Raw genomic sequence first — 16926 nt, 5'->3', positions numbered from 1 at the left:
GCCTCACATTTCAGATCACAATTAATTTCTACTATTGAAATATAAGTCATAAAAATAGCCTTTTTAACAATGAAATGACACTACAATCCTATGTGCTGGAGGTCATAATTACCAATTTCTTAACACTTATTGTGTAGGTGGGAGCTACTTTAAAGATAGCATCATAAATGCTGATTTTTCAAAATTCCATTTCTAGTATCATATTGACAACAGGTAGATAATTTAATTCTCTGAAGGAAAATTCTTGTTCTGTTACCTGTTCTGGCTTTATCAATATGAAGAAATCAAAGCATTTCACCTTTATGTGGCTTTGGGCTGGGGTTCCTTCAGCTCTAAGAAGATGCTTAATCATGAATGGCTATTCTAAACCCCATCATTAATTCTGTGATTTTGCTGTGAGCAAAGGTGGGGCTTTGTGGAACTGTCATGTTCTCTCTCTCTCTATCTCTTTTTTTTCTGCTCTTGACAATGCTTCTAGGTCTTCCTTCATTTATTGTAAAACATGGACTATGTCCATGACTTCCCCTACTTCATAGCTTGTGATGATAATAGCAATAGTGTGCATTTTACATAGAGCATTTAAACATGGTATTTATTGTCCTTGTGTCCCTTTAAAGTAGAGATTTTGTGATTTGTCTAAAGTAACACATGAACTCAGTGGCAGAGCCAAAATATTAATATGAGCTAAGATTTGTTCAATTTCAATGTTTTGCTCTTATCACAACCCTAATTTTAAGGAAATTTCAAGTAGAAATAATGGAGAAAAATTAGGTAGCTTAGTGAACTGAAGTAACAGTGTTTTTCTAGTAACAAAGAAAATTCTAGTGAGAAGGAAATACAAGGTCTTGCCCACTCTCCAGCTTCATCTCATGCCATTCTCCCCATTTGTTTTCTCTACTCAAGCCTCACTGGTCTTCTTTCTGTGAGTGTAGTAGATTAAGCTCTTTCCCACTTGCAGACTTTCACATAAACTCTTCTCTTGACTTGGACTTTTTCTTTATCCCTTCGGTCTCCCTCACCTGATTTTTCACATGTTTGCTTACATGTCTCTACTTCCCAACAGAAATAAGTTCCATGTCTGATTTAGGTCAAGGTTCCCCCAAAGCAGAGCCTGAGACAAGGGCTTTTGTATCCAGGGAGAGAAAGAGGAAGAAAGAGGAGCCAACACAAAGATGTGTTATTGAGTTGACCACTGCTATGAGCAACTAATTACTTGATCACCAGGACCTTCTGGGAATTGTAGGAAACACATCTCAGAGCTTTTTGGACATTTATCTTTTTGTTCCTATAAGGCATATGGTTGAAAGAGGTTTGGCTGTCAGCTTGAGTTTGAATAGAAGTGATGACAGTGGGCATCCGTTTCTTGTTCCAGTTCTTAGGGGGAATGCTTTCAACTTTTCCCCATTCAGTATGATGTTGGCTGTGGGTTTGACATATATGGCTTTTATTATTTTGAGCTATGTTCCTTCTATGCCTAGTTTATTTATTATAAAGGGGTGCTAGATTTTATCAAATGCTTTGTCTGCATCTTTGAGATCATATGGTTTTTTATTTTAATTATGTTTATGTGGTGAATCACATTTATTGATTTGCATATGTTGACCCATCCTTGCATCCCTGGTATAAAACCCACTTGATCATGGTGAATTATCTTTTTGTTGTGCTGTTAGATTCAGTTTGCTAGTATTTTTTTGAGGATTTTTGCACCTATGTTCATGAGGGATATTGGTCTGTAGTTTTCTTTTTTTGTTGTATCCTTTCATGGTTTTGGTATCAGGCGGTTACTGGCTTTGTAGAATGAGTTAGGGAGGATTTCTTTCTTCTCAATGTTATGGAACACTTTCAGTAGGGTAGATGCCACTTCTTCTTTATAGGTCTGGTAGAATTTGATTGTGAATCCATCTGGTCCTGGGATTTTTTGTTGTTGTTTTGGGGAGATTTCTTATTGCTATTTCAATCTTGCTGCTCATTATTGGTCTGTTCAGGATTTTCTGTTTCTTCCTGGGGGTTCGTATGTTTGTAAAAATTTATCCATTTCCTCTAGATTTTCTAGTTTGTGTGCATAGAGGTTTTCATAGCAATGTTGGATGATCTTTTGTATTTCAGTGGTATCACTTGTAATGTCTCCTTTCTCATATCTGATTGAGTTTATTTGAATCCCCTCTCTTCTGTTTCTGGTTCCCCTTTCTCCACATCTTCACCAGCATTCGTTATTGACTGTCTTTTTGATAAAAGCCATTTTAGCTGGGGTGAGATGAGATCTCATTGTAGTTTTGATTTGCATTTCTCTGATGTCTAATGATGTTGAGCACTTTTTCATGTATCTGTTGGCCATTTGTATGTCTTCTTTAGAAAAATGTCTATTCAGATCCTTTGCCCATTTTTAATTGGATTATTTGATTCTTTCGTATTGAGTTGGAGCTCCTTATATGTTCTAGTTATTAATCCCTTGTCAGATGAATAGTTTAAAAATATTTTCTCTCATTCTGTACACAACCATTCTATTTTTCACTTTCAGTACAGTATTCAATAAATTACATGAGATATTCAATACTTTATTATAAAACAGGCTTTGTGTTAGATGATTTTGCTCAACTGCATGCTAATGTAAGTGTTCTGAGCATGTTTAAGGTAGATTAGCTTAAATTATGATGTTCCTTAGGTTAGGTATATTAACTGCATTTTCAGCTTAGGATATTTTCAACTTACCATGAGTTTATGGGAGCCTAACCCAAGAAGCATCGGTATATAGATATTATATTTCATCTTTTTCTCTCTGGTTTTATTTAACATTTTTTCTTTGTCTTTGATTTTCTGCAATTCTGGTATAGTCAGTCTGTGTGTCTTAAAATTTATTTATGCTTCTCAGGACTTGATTTGCTTACTCAGTTTAAAGACTTATGGTTTTTTTTTTTCTGTTCTGGAAAATTCTCAGCTGTTGTTCTTTAAAATACCATCTCTTCCTTGTTCTCTTTTTTCTCCTTCTATACTTACACATATATTGATCCTTATTTCAATTCTTTTAACTTTCCTTAATATTTTTCATATCTTTATCTCTTTTCTGCTTTCTATCTGACTTCTTTAGACCTTTCAGTACAGAAACTCTTTAGACCTGTCCAATCTAGTATTTTGCTTATTCCTGGAAATTTAAATTTTATTGATGCTCTTTTGGTAGTTTTAGTTATAGAAGTTCTAGTAGAAGTTCCCATTCTTTTTTAAGTCTACCTGTTCCCTTCTCATACTGTTCTGTTCTTTCTTCTTGCTATCATTCTTTTTTGCATAATTTTTTTTTTGAGACAGTGTCTCACTCTGTCACCCAGGCTAGAGTGCAGTGGCATCATCAAAGCTCACTACAACCTCAAACTCCTGGGTCAAGCAATCCTCCTGCTTCAGCCTCCTGAATAGCTGGGACTCAGGTGTGCACCACTATGCCTAGCTAATTTTTCTATTTTTGGTAGAGACGAGGTCTCAATCTTGCTCAGGCTGGTCTTGAACTCCTGGCCTCAAGTAATCCTCCTGCCTCGGCTTCCCAGAGTGCTAGGATTATAGGTGTGAGCCACCGAACCCAGTCTTTTTTTCCATAATTTTAAGAGACTTTGGAGGAGAGAAATGATGGATATATATCCTGTTCACTATTTTTTTTTTTTTTTGAGACAGGGTCTCATTCTGTCACCTAGGCTAGAGTACAATGGTGTCATCATAGCTCATTGAAAGCTCAAACTCCTGGGCTCACACAATTGTGACATCATGCCCGGCTACTTTTTCTATTTTTTGTAAAGATGGGGTCTTGCTCTTGCTCAGGCTGGTCTTGAACTCCTGGCCTCAGATAGTCCTCCCGCCTAGGCTTCCCAGAGTGCTAGAAGTACAGGTGTGAGCCATCATGTCCAGCCTCTGTTCACTATCTTGATAACGGTTATTACCAGCTTATTTTTTGTTTGTTTTAACAGTCATTATGAATTTTAACCATTTCTTAACTAAATAATACCACCTTACAATTTAAAAAATATTGGTAGATTCCAGCCTCTCCAAAATTGTTCTGGAAAATTATTAATTATTTGTAAATTTAAAAATCCTAGCTCTTATCTTACCTATATGTCTAAGATACCATCTCCTTTAGGCTGATATTTCTACTACATTACATAGACATATCCTCCAAATTTGGCAAAAAGCCATCTGGGTCATTTTTTAATGATGCGAAAATAGTACCACAGAGACTTAACTTTATGTAATTTAATAAATATTTATAAATGTGCATATATTATATAAAGAACATATTGAAGCTTCTTTTAAAATAGCTGATATACTAAACAGGCATGACTCTATTGGAATCCAGACACATTAAAAATTATAAACCAATGGTAAAGAAGGGAAAAATCGGTGAAAAACTGAGGCCGCCTCAACCTGCTTTGCTCCACCAATTGGTCAGTTTAGAGATAGCTGAATTTGATGAAGATTATAATTAGTTATCTTCTAGAAGTCATTTGAGATGCTCTGGATGCAACTCTTGTGCAAAAATAAAAGACATATCACAAAATGCAGATAGTATTATTACCTATTCTTACCCTTCATCCTGCATTCCTGTACTGTATTGCCTTGTGCAAAATCCTTTTCATCTACCTTAAAAAACAATTGAATGGAAACGTTTTATAGCCTATAATAGCAACAACAAAGTTATGCTGCTGACTTGCAGTGTCTTCTTTTATTTCAAGGAGTCCTCTTAACTTCCCAACGTAATGTTAACTGTCATTCCAGGAGGGTGAGAGTTCCTAGGCTGGGCTGTGTGGGAAGCCCAGGGTACCGTATCCACACCTGACCTCCTCTGCAGATAAACACAGCATTCACAGTCTCCAAAGCTATCCATCTGGCACCTTTCAACAGCTTCCAAGGCTAAGAAAACAAACCCTTTGAAAAAAGGTTTCTTAAAACAAGAAAGCCCAAAGGGGGCATTTTTGTTTCTGGCTGCAACCACTTCAACTAGAATAAACTACCCCAGGGTAACAAAAAAGAGAATGAATTGGAGTAAAATGCAATTTCACAGATATAAATTACCTATCTGACTCAACAATTTTATTTACTTTTCTCATTTGTTCTTTGCTAGAGTTAATTTTTAGGGAACAACTATAGATTTCTTCCTCATCACAAGAAGAAAAAAGCTTTTCATCCTGTAAGAGTTAATCAGATTTTCTGAAATCTCCTGACCTTTCTTCCTTCTCTTAAAGCTCAATCCAAATATATGAGAAATTGCCTTTTTTTTTTTTTGGCTTCCAGAGAAGAAAATTTCACAAACCCATGATTATTCTGTCTAGCAAATTTGTATTCCTTGACTTGCAGTTTAAACTTTGAAGGCTAATATCATGGTAAGAACCTGTCCTTGGTGGATTTGAGCCCTGTTTCTCTTGCTTACTGAGTGACCCTGGGAAAATTAAGTAACTTCTTTAAGCCTCCATTTCTGCATCTATAAAATAAAAATAAATATTTATGCCATCAGTTAATTGTTAAGATTAAGGGAAATAATCTCCATAAACCAACCATCAGGATCATGCTTGGTATATGGTAGATGCTCGAAAAGAGATATTTTCCTCCTTGTGTTCTTTTTTCAAAGTGGTAATAAATTTAATCTTGGGCCTATTATTGAAGAAGTAAAATTTTCTGCAGAACTTGAATGGGTAAAGGGAAAACATGTAAATGCATGGTACTTGTTTCAAATAACAAGAAGGTGTATTTGCATAAAATAGAACATGCATTGATTTGTAGTCCATGAGTGCTTCCTAAAGTCCTGATTCTTTCAATGATGAAACTCTATTCTGGTCACTCAGTATAATAGTAATTAAGAAGTAAATGCCACTGTCAAAGGAATGCAAACAGTATTTCCCAAACCTGTCTGATAATAAGATCCACCTGAGATGCTTGTTGACTATACAGATTCCCACATGCCTTCCCTAGAAATTCCAATTCGATAGGTCTGGGGTGAGCCCTGGAATCTGTATGTTTAACAAAAAATCCCAGGTGGTTCCTATTTCAGGAAAGTTTAGGAAACACTGATTAATTGCTTGGGACTGGGAAATGACTCATCTACAATTAAGCAATAATGCCTCTACTTAAGGAACAATGCCAAGTTATTTTAAAACCATTGAATATACACTACTTTAAAAATTGAATTAGCTGTTATTTCAATCAGAGGGATTATTCCTTTAAAAATATATTCATACACATTTTTAAACTATGTTACCCTTTCTTCATATTTGCATTTGCTATGCTTTCTAGATTTTGGAGGAGAATAAAGCATAATTGGTTCAATTATGTAAGTTGTCTAGTTACATAATTACTGCTTAGGAAGCAGCTTTGTCAGGTGTCCAAATTTTGAGGTGGAATTTTGGTTATGCAGGTTTTTGCCTGCTCCTCCAACTCACATTTATATGCAAAAATAGACTAAATAGATGTCAAAGATTACATTCTGCATAGAAGAAATTGAATTGTCCAGAGCTACTGAATGTGACTTAGACCATTTTGGTTTTATCAGATTAATTTTACTAACAAATGTTTATTGCATTATATCATTCTAGTTGCAATCATTTTCCATACACAATTAAGATCAAAGAAAAGTTCACTGGTGGAAGGAAGGGGAAGAGGGCTGGGCAACTAATTAGTAGAACTAAAAGATCTCCCTCAAAGGATCAAGCCCTCTGCCAGCACTGTAATCACTAGTCCTAAACACCTGCAGAACTCATCATCTCTCAGGAGAGCTGAACTCCACTAACCTCATTCATCTACACAGTACTAGAAAAGTGCTGACAACAAGGGCCAGACAGGCCTGTCTCCGCTCCAATTCTCATTGCCTGGTTGCTTTGTTCTGTGGATTTTAGGGAGTGCAAGATCTTTGTTAGGATTGTTAAAGAAACCATTCAAAATATTGAATTGAAATCCATGAGAAAGAAGCAAGCCACCAAAGCAAAAAAAAAAAAAAAAAAAAGTATATATTTTTTCTTAAATCTCTATTGCACTGACAGTGATTAAAAGTGGGAGTTCAAAATATTAAAAATGCAACGAGGTTGCAAGGAATGCGTGGCCCAGGCCGAGGTATTCTGTGGTGGACACCTATTTTTTTGTTTGTCTAGCACCCCTTCTTCTTGGAAGAGCACACACTTCTTCTAGGAACTGCCCTTCCCTCCATTCCATCCTATTATTAACAAAGGAGCTGCCATATTTCCAAAGCTCTCTTAGCCACGGTTGACCTGCTGAACATGGGATTCTTTTTTTTTTTTTTTTTGGCCAGGAGAGAGCACAAATGCAGGGCCATACTACCACAAATTATGCAGTTGAGGTTCCCACATTTGGGGAAATCACAGGGGTCAGCACATATGAGTGCAATAGATAGGCCTCACCCTGGGAAAACCATCTGTGTGACCATGGTATCTCCCCTGCCAGGTAAGTATGAACATGGGATTCTAACTCAGGCTTGGCCACGATTCTTTCTCCCTCTCTGATTTTTGGACTTTGCACTAAAAGTATCAGGTTCCATTTGCCCAAGTGCCTGGAGCTGTATGCTATAAAGTTCAGATGTGTTTGACGGCAGTAGTGACTGGTGCACAGAAACGAAGCAGGTGTAAAATGAAGTGCTGAGACAAGAGATGGAGGCAAAGAGCTGTCTGAAAGCACTTTTTACGCAAGAACCAGGCAGGTGGTAAGTTGGACACAGTTATGAAAATTCTAAGGCTCAGTTTCCTTGTCAGTAAAACGAGGGCAATAGTAATATTTACTTGAAGTGGTTTTGTGAGGAATAATTGTGCAAATTCACATAAATCACTGAATATTGGACCCAACACATGAAAAGAGCTCAATTAATGTCAGCTACTAAGCACCCCTAGGCAAGGGGCTAAGAAACTGTAAGCTGCAAGAGTGGGGCCCATATTCAAAGGACATGATGTGGCAAGAATTTGGGCACTGTTTATTGTAAAAATATCCCCAAATTAAACTGACAGCAGATTAGAATTTTAAGTATCAAAAAGACCCCAAGCAGTGGCCTATGATTGCCCAGGTCCTAAAGAAAATGCCAGGCCAGGGTTAATAATGATAATAAGAACAAATAATTTACCTCGAGTGCTAACTGTGGGCCAGGCAGGAAGCTAAGTAGCTTATATACAATATCTTTAATATTTACTACCACCAAATGAGATGGGTCTTATTCTTATTTTGCAGATGAGGAAACTAACGCATAACTTTGAAATCTGCCTTCAAGACGAATGTTCACCAAAAGCCTAGTGTTCCCAGTACGAAGTGACAGGCTGGTTATATTTAAAATAAGTGGCTATTTCTGACCCTTCGGCATTTCCTGTCACCCCTGTCTTTGGTTACAGGTCAGTTGGTGAAATGGCCATTGCTACATTCACAGAGTTTAACTCAGGCCAGAGAGGCATATTTCACGCCCCCAGGCCACTTCTCTTTTTCTTGCTCTCCAAATGTGGGCATGATCCATGATTCCATTGACATCCTCCGCTTTCCTCTCTGCATCACTCCCTGCTTCTAGCAAGCCACGCCCTGCAACCGCTTCATTCCCTGAAGGAAGCACGCAAGGAACTTTTGGATAAGACAGAATCACCATCAAAGTCAGGATCTGTTTCTGGTCGTATTTTTATCTGCGATTCTTGACTGTGCTTGGTTGCTGTGGCCTGCTAAGTTTCAGTCACTGCTTTGTCTTGATGTGTGGATAGTCTGTGTTCTCATCGGGATTGCTCATTTGTCTAGTTCTAGTTACTTCTGGTCATAGCTTCCAAGGAAACCCCAGGTCTGTCTGCTCCCCAAACTGATTTCTTGCCTCTGCCTTGGCGCTCTTTATCCTGGGCTGTCATTCTGAATCCTTGACCTGTCACCACTTACGGTGCTGGCATCAACCGCTCCCTTGTGATGTTCTCCATCTACCAAAGTTCATGCCTTGGAACTCTGCTTGTTTCATATCTCTTTCCTTGTTCACTTGACTTTTCTTTCTTGTTTTCACATGTTCTAGGCCATCTTGCCTTGGTCTGGATTATTATTACAGATTCCTGCTTTGAATTTCTTCTCACTCCAGAACATCCCAAGTGGATAAGAAGTCTCTGCTCACATTGTAATCATGCCAGTTGTTTTCTTAAGCTCCTGTTGAATCAGAGCTAAACTCTTCAGGATTCGAGGCATTGTATTAACTGGTCTCCCTTCTCCACGACTTTTTCTAACTCCTCTTCCCAAATGTAGCTGTCCCCTGGTGATCTTTTAGTAAGTCTCCAGGCTGTTGCTCATCACGGAGCTCACGAATGACTATTCTACAAAGTCTTTCTTGATTAAACTCATCTCTTGCTATCACTTCTGACCCATACTAAATGCAAAGCAAACACACACATTATATTGTTACCTTGTCCGTGCCCATGTTTTCCAGATGCCATATGTATGTTTTTTTATCTTTCCAACTAGCTTATAGGTTTTAGCTGTAGCATAACATGCTTCACAGTGTGATTCACACTCTGTCTGCACTTGAATCATCTGAAGTGCTTTATGAAAATGCAGATTCTTTGCCCTATCCCTCAGCATTTATATGGTAAGCTCAAGAAGTATACATTTTTAAGAAGCTGCCCAGGTGGTTCCTATGCATGTGAAGTTTGACACTCACTGAACTGGAAAAATAGATACTAGAATTGTAGTGTTGTGGTTTTTAAAATACTCCAGGTACTTCCAGTTCTGTGCTTGGCACATGGAAGATTCTCACTAATTGCTTGTTGGATTAAGGAATGAATAAATCTATTTTTAGAAGGAAATCTAGTCATGGGAAATCTGCCCTACTCAATGAAAATATTTGCAGTTTTCACTAAATGGGAAATACCAACTTCAGTTAGTATAATCTGCATTCCCTCGTGAGTTAAACTGTTTAAATCTCCTTTGAATTTTGCTTCTTCCTAAGATAATGTAATTTTAATTTACTTTGGTTGTAATGAAATATATCAAATTGGTTTAAAACTCTCAAGGTGTTCTTTAATTCAGTTTAGACGTCCTTCTGGGTGGAAGCAAGAAAAGTTCCCTCCAGTTATAACTGGAAAAATACCAAAATGATTTTCTAAGCCAGGTAAATATTGTTATAGGGACAACTAAAAGGTTTAATGTTCTAACATAGTGTTAATTCAACAAATATTGACCATACTTAACCATGCAGGTTATTATTGCAAATAGTACACAGAAGATGCCGGTGATTCCCTGTTGCTCCATGGGAATATTAACATTTCTAATTCTATATTTAATGAGGTTTGGAGGTTCTTTTTGTTCTCTAGCCATGGCCCATTTAGGGCTGGGTGACTGCAGGTAGACACTTTTGGTTGCTGGCTTTAAAAGACCTCTAATTTGCAGAGCTTCTATCAGCCTAACTCATTAACAGCTAAGCTTCGCTCCAGTCTATGCCTTTCTGACAAATGTTGCCTTGATCTCTTTGCTAAACTTACTTTGACTTCGAGCATGTAGAAAGGGAAATGGAACAAAGGTGATATAACTGTCAGCTTTACCTATGTTATTGCTTTTAATCTTTGCAGTGACTTTATTAGGCAGACAATTTTCTTCCCATATTGTAAAAGAAACAATTGAGGCTAATAGTAGTGGAATAATTGGACCAAGTCATATAGATAAGAAGTGGCAGAGCCAGAACTTAATTTCCCATTTCTTTGGTCCTTAGGGTTATCTACTTTGTACTACCATGTTGCTTCATCACATTATTTTGCCACTTCTTGAACACATTTCCACTCTCCCCCTGGGATGTGGTCTTGCTTTTGGCCGTGTCTTGGTCTCCCTATTCAGAGTTGGTTTCACCTAGAAGTTCCCTATCAATCAGCTCTGTAGATTCCCTGCCATTTAGCAACCCTCTCTTCCACCCTGTGCCAGCTACTCCTTCCTAGTCAGCCTAGTCCAAGCTTAGGCATCAGAGCACCAATTGAAGAACCAAAGCACTAATATGCTCTTCTTTAATGATTTCTATGTGTCTCGTTATGGAAATGACATGTGTATTAGCTGAAAAGAAGTCTAGCTGCATGTAACATAAAACCCAACTATAACAGCTTAAACAAAAAGAGGTTTATTTTTCTCATATAACAAGAAGTCTAGAAGTAGGTATTTATTAAAGATACGGCAATGATTTTACAGCCAATGTCTCTGCAATTCTGGCCTTTGCCTCCCTCATCATGGCAAGATGACTGCTGTATCTTATTCAGCTTGTCACATCCACATTCAAGACCAAATTAAAGTGGGATGGGAAGTGTCAGTTGTATTCCCCCCTGTTTACTGAGAAAGTGGAATCTTTCCCAGAACACATCCTTCTACACACACCCAGCAGACTTTGCCTAAAACCTGTTGAATAAACTGGTCACAAGGCCCACCCCCTAGCCATTAGAAAGATAAAGAAAGCATTTGAAAATCAAGTACTATAATCCATCATATCAACAGGCTCAGGAAGAAAAATCACAATAATATCCACAGATGTATAAAGAGCATTTGATAGAATCTAACATACTTTCATGATAAAAACTCTCAGCAAACTAAGAATCAAGGGGAACTTCTTAACTGGACAAAGGCTACCATCTACAAAAAACTACAGCTAACAACATACTTAATGGTGAGAAACTAGGAGCTTTCCTGGTAAGATCAGGAACAAGACAAAGCTATACCCTCTCATCACTCCTCTTCAATGTTGTACTGGAAGTCCTAGCTAATGCAATATGACAAGAAAAGGAAATGACAGGTATACATATTGGAAAGGAAGAAATAATACTGTCTTTGTTTGCAGATGATATAATCATCTATGTTGAAAACTGAAAGAATTGACCAAAAAAATAAAAAAACCTCCTGGAATTAATAGGTTATTGTAGCAAGGTTGCAGGATACAAGGTTACTATGCAAAAGTCAATTGCTTTCCTACATACGAGTAATGAACAAGTGGAATTTGAAATTAAAATTAACAATATCATTTACACTGGCATCACAAAAAATGAAAAACTTAGGTATAAATCTAATAAAATATGTAAAACATCTATTATGAGAAAAATTACAAAACTCTGATGAAAGAGATCAAAGAAGAACTGAATAAATAGGGAGATATTTCATATTCATGGATAGAAAGGCTCAATGTTATCAAGATGTCATTCTTCCCAACTTGATCTATAGATTCAATGCATTCCTAATCAAAATCCCAGCAAATTATTTTATGGATATTGAAAAACTCATTCTAAAGTTTATGTGCAGAGGCAAAGAACCCAGAATAGCTAACACAATACTGAAGAAGAATGGAGGACTGACATTACCCAACTTTAAGACTTACTATATAGCTATAGCAATCAAAACAATGTGATATCATGAAAGAACAGACAAGTAGATCAATGCTACAGAATAGAAAGCCCATAAATAGCCTGGCATGAATATAGTCAACTGATTTTTTACAAAGGAGGAAAGGCAATGCAATAAAGAACAGATAGTCTTTTCAACATATGGTGCTGGAACAACTGTATACCTACATGTAAATCTGAAAGAAAGAATCTAGATGTAGATTTTATACCTTTTGCAAAAAATTAACTCAAAATGGATTACAGACCTAAATATAAAACATAAAATTCTAAAACTCCTGGAAGGTAACACAGGAGAAAATCTAGATGACCTTGGGTATGGCAGTGACTTTTTATATGCAACACTAAAGACGTGATCAATGAAGGAAATGGTTGATAAGCTGAACTTCATTAAAAGTAAAAACTTCTGGTTTGTGAAAGACACTATCAAGAGAATGGGAAGACAACCCACAGACTGAGTGGAAATATTTGCAAATGATGTATCCGATAAAAGAGGAATATAACTTGTATATGTTATTCCAGATATACAAAGAACCCTTAAAAATCAACAATAAGAACGTGAACAACCTGATTTTAAAAGCAGGCAAGAAACCTGAACACCTCACCAAAGAAGATATACAGATAGCAAGTAAGCCTATGAAAGATGTACAACATCATATGTCATTAGGGAATTGCAAATTAAAACAATGAAATATCTCTACATAACTGTTTAAATGGCCAAAAATCCCAAACACTGATAATGCCAAATGCTGGTGAGGATATTAAGCAACAAGAACTCTTATTCATTGCTGGTGGGAATGCAAAATGGTACAGTCACTTTGGAAGACAGTTTGACCATTTGATCTAACAATTTAACTCCTGGGTATTTATCCAAATGAATTGACACCTTTTGTCCATACAAACACCTGCACACAAACATTTATAGCAGCTTTATTCATAACTCCCTAAACTTGGAAGCAACCAAGATGTTCTTTAGTAGGTAAATGAATAAACCATAGTACATCCAGACAATGGAATATTATTCAGTGCTACAGAGAAATGAGCTATCAAGCCATGCAAAGACATGGGGGAAACTTAAATGCATATTACTAAGTGAAAGAACCAATCTGGAAAGGCTATATAATCCATTTGACCAACTATATAACATCCTGGAAAAGGAAAAACCATGGAAACAGTGGAAAGATTAGTGGTTGTCAGGGGTTTGGAGGAGGGAGAGAAGAATAGGTGGAGAACAGAAGATTTTTAGGGCAATAAAATACTCTATATGATACTACAGTGGTGGATACATGTCCTTATACATTTGCCCAAACTTACAGAGTTTACAACACCAAGAGTGAAGCTTAATGTAAGCTATGGACTTTGGGTGATAGTGATGTGTCAATGTAGGTTCATCAATGGTAACAAATGTACCTCTCTGGTGCCAGTGCCAGAGGTTACGTGTGGGGAGGTCAGACTGGGGGTGGGAAAGGGGTATATGGGAATTCCCTGTACCTTCTGCTCAATTTTGCTGTGAACTTAAAACTACTCTAAAAAGTAAAGTCTGCTTTTTAAAAGGCAGAGAAAGAAGAAAATAGAGTTATCATGATTGATGTAAACCAATCATCATTATTTTGCCTGGGCCTCGGAACACTGGTGCCCTGAACTAAATTGGAGTTCTGTTAGCAAGGAAGAGGAGCACTTTCCTCCGTGTTGGTATTTTTTAATTAGTATTTTTGGCTATAATACGCTTCCTGACAATGCTATTGTAATCCCTGTCGTTTTTATTGGACATATGACATAGGACATAGGCAACTAACAGTGTGTGCCTGCTGTACAGGGTGCTTCCCTGTGATTTCTAATTCTTATTAGTAGTACTGAAGGGACAACCAGGAGGCTCTAGCCTGGTTCCCCTGCCACCTTCTCTGACCCAGCCTCTCTCTTTGCTTCCTCCTTGTGAGTTAAATGTTCTTGTTTGCAAAATGGACAGTCGGGGTTCCAAGGTGCAGCCTGCAGTTGTGGGACCACAGCCACAGGTGAGAGTTGGGGGTAAGGGATTAAATTGAAGGAGTTGCCCTTAATAGCACTGGGACATAAAAAGTTGTTTTTATCCTTGTTTGAAATATTATAAAAAGTATAAACAAAGAAATTGGATGCCATCAGAGTTGCTTGCCTGAATCTAGGATGATAGGTGGATGGAGCAGCTCCCCTAAACTGTTCTAGAACAATCAAAACTCCTGGCTGAAACTAAAGGCTCGCCAGAGCTGAGTTTTCATAAATGCTGCTCCTATAGCCTGAGAAGCTTAAAACGTATGTTATCCCAGCCCTCTGGTAGTTACAGAATGACCAGCAATGTTGCTGGACACAGGATTATATATAGTGATTATATTAAAATGCTCATGTATGTGAATTATACTTGGCTGAAGTCAGAACTTAAGCCAATATCCTTTAAAAGGAAAGAACTGCATCACATTAATGAATTAGAGTTTATGCTTACACTCTTATTATAACAAAGCCTGGCTGCTTGTCTAAACCAAAGTCTTAAGTTTATTATAGCAATTAGAGTAATGTGTTGGAATTTCACATGTGTATGTGTGCATGAATAACACAAGTCTTAACATTCCTTAGCAGAGTCCTATTTTTGAGTAGTGCTTTTGCAGAATGGCAGTTTTCACAAAGGCATAGCATTTCTCTCTCAACAGAGAAACCCAAACAGAACTCTAATCAATGGCAGACCCAATATTCCTTCTTTATTTGACATTAGTCCAAGTTCAGGCTTTAATCTGTATGTTTTGATTATGTTTAAATCAACATGTAAACTGTTACTGCCTCCCTCATTTCCACGGCAGATAATGGACCACTACAAACTGTAAACTAAAGTGTTGTTCTCTTTATGCCCCATTTCTGTTTCCCACTTTCCTACTTTCTTTACTTCCTCATGCCTTTAATAATATCCAAATGGAATTCAAGTCATTTAAGAAATTTTCTCTATTTGGTGGTATTTCCTAATTAAGATTTTTTTCTGGATATAAATATGCTTCATCACAATATTATTGTAATCCCCATTTATATGTATCATTTTTAATAAAGGTATATTTCTTAAAACCAAAAAACCAAAAAAAGATTGTATATGTGCTGCTGTCAGAAGAGTCCTTTGCAGTGCGTGGGTTAATGTGTTCATTTATCCCACAGGCATTGGTCAAGCGTTTATTATGTCCCAGGCACTCTGAGATCTAAACACTTACCCTCAGAAGTTCACAAAGTAGCAGAAGAAACAGACTTGTAAACTAAATGCTGTAACCTGATGTGCTGCCATGACAAAGATCTATGTAACACAATATGGAAACCCTAATGAGGGACAAGTATGCCCCACAGGAGATGCTGTTTGAACTAAATTTTGAATGCTGCTTAACAAAGCCCTAGCTCCTAGCTGGGATTCAGGACCAGAGATTCAGTTCCCAAGTGGTAGAAGACCTCACTGGAGTTCCAGTCCTAGTGGGAAGCTGAGATGCCAAGCCTACCAGCTCCATATGATATAACACTATTCAGCCATTTAAAAAAAATCATACCCTCTAATCATTCATTCAGGAAATATTTATTGAGTCCCTACCATGTTTGCAGCAGTGTTCTAGGTACCAAGAATATAGAATTGAACGAAACAGATGTAAGTCTGCTGGAAATTAAAATGAGGAAGAAAATAGTATTAAAGACTTGAGAAAATGTTATGTTATGTTATGTTATGTTATGTTATGTGAAAAAAGCTTGTTATAGAGTAGTATATACATTGATCAGTGGCTGTGGGAAAAAAGTATACACAGTATAATCTCAATTTTGTTATATATAAAAAGTCTAAAGAATTATTGTATCAGCTAACTTTTGCTGCATAAAAGTGTAGTGGTTTAAACAATAACATTCATTTAGCTTAGTGGTTTAAATGATATCATTTATTGAGCTTGTGATTTGGTGGGTTTACATTCTGGGGTGGGCTTAGCTGTTGGTTCTTCTGCTGGTCTCGATTGTGTTTACCTGCCAGTGAACAGGGAGGCTCTGTTTCTGGGAATTTGCAGAATGTTGGCTAATGTGATGGAGCAACTGGATCACGTATCTCTCATTATTTAGCAAGCTGGCAGAGGCTCATTTACGTGGTGGCAGTATATTTCAAGAGAAGCAAGAGAAGGTAAGCACAATCATAAGCATTTTCATGTCTCTGCTTGTGACACCTTTGCTCTTGCCTATTGGCCAAACCCAGAGACAGGGAGAGAGGAATACCTGAGGATGTGGCTACTGGGAGGTATGAACAAATTGGAGGCTCCTGCTGCAACAATTTACTATCCATGTACACCAAAAAGTTGAAGGTAGTTATCAGGGTAGTGGGATTATTGTTTCTCTCTATTTCTCCTTTAATTTTCAAATTTCCTTTCATGATCATGTAGAACTTTAATAAGAAGAAAATGGAATGATAAATAGGGAGAGCCCTGAAGCCCACTGGTATGGCCTAGGGTAGAGAGGAGGAGTCAGGAGAAGAAACTCAGGGGCCAGTTATCAGAACATGAGAATGAGGAGGGGCCTGCAACTTGGAGCACAGTGACAGCTCCCAGTGCTCAGCACT

At 37.4% G+C, this 16926-nt stretch overlaps 1 non-coding gene across 1 annotated transcript; it reads right to left on the bottom strand.

Moving 5' to 3' along the window:
- Window positions 1–7270: 7270 nt before the first annotated feature.
- LOC123644280 lies at window positions 7271–7433 on the bottom strand. Its single transcript, XR_006737094.1, has one exon. It is a non-coding gene; the product is annotated as a U1 spliceosomal RNA (small nuclear RNA).
- Window positions 7434–16926: the final 9493 nt, after the last annotated feature.

This window comes from Lemur catta, chromosome 8 (assembly GCF_020740605.2).
Source record: "Lemur catta isolate mLemCat1 chromosome 8, mLemCat1.pri, whole genome shotgun sequence".
In the NCBI taxonomy this organism is placed as follows: Eukaryota; Metazoa; Chordata; class Mammalia; order Primates; family Lemuridae; genus Lemur; species Lemur catta.
Note: the sequence above shows the minus strand (reverse complement) of the source record. Positions and strands in the feature narration are given on the sequence as shown.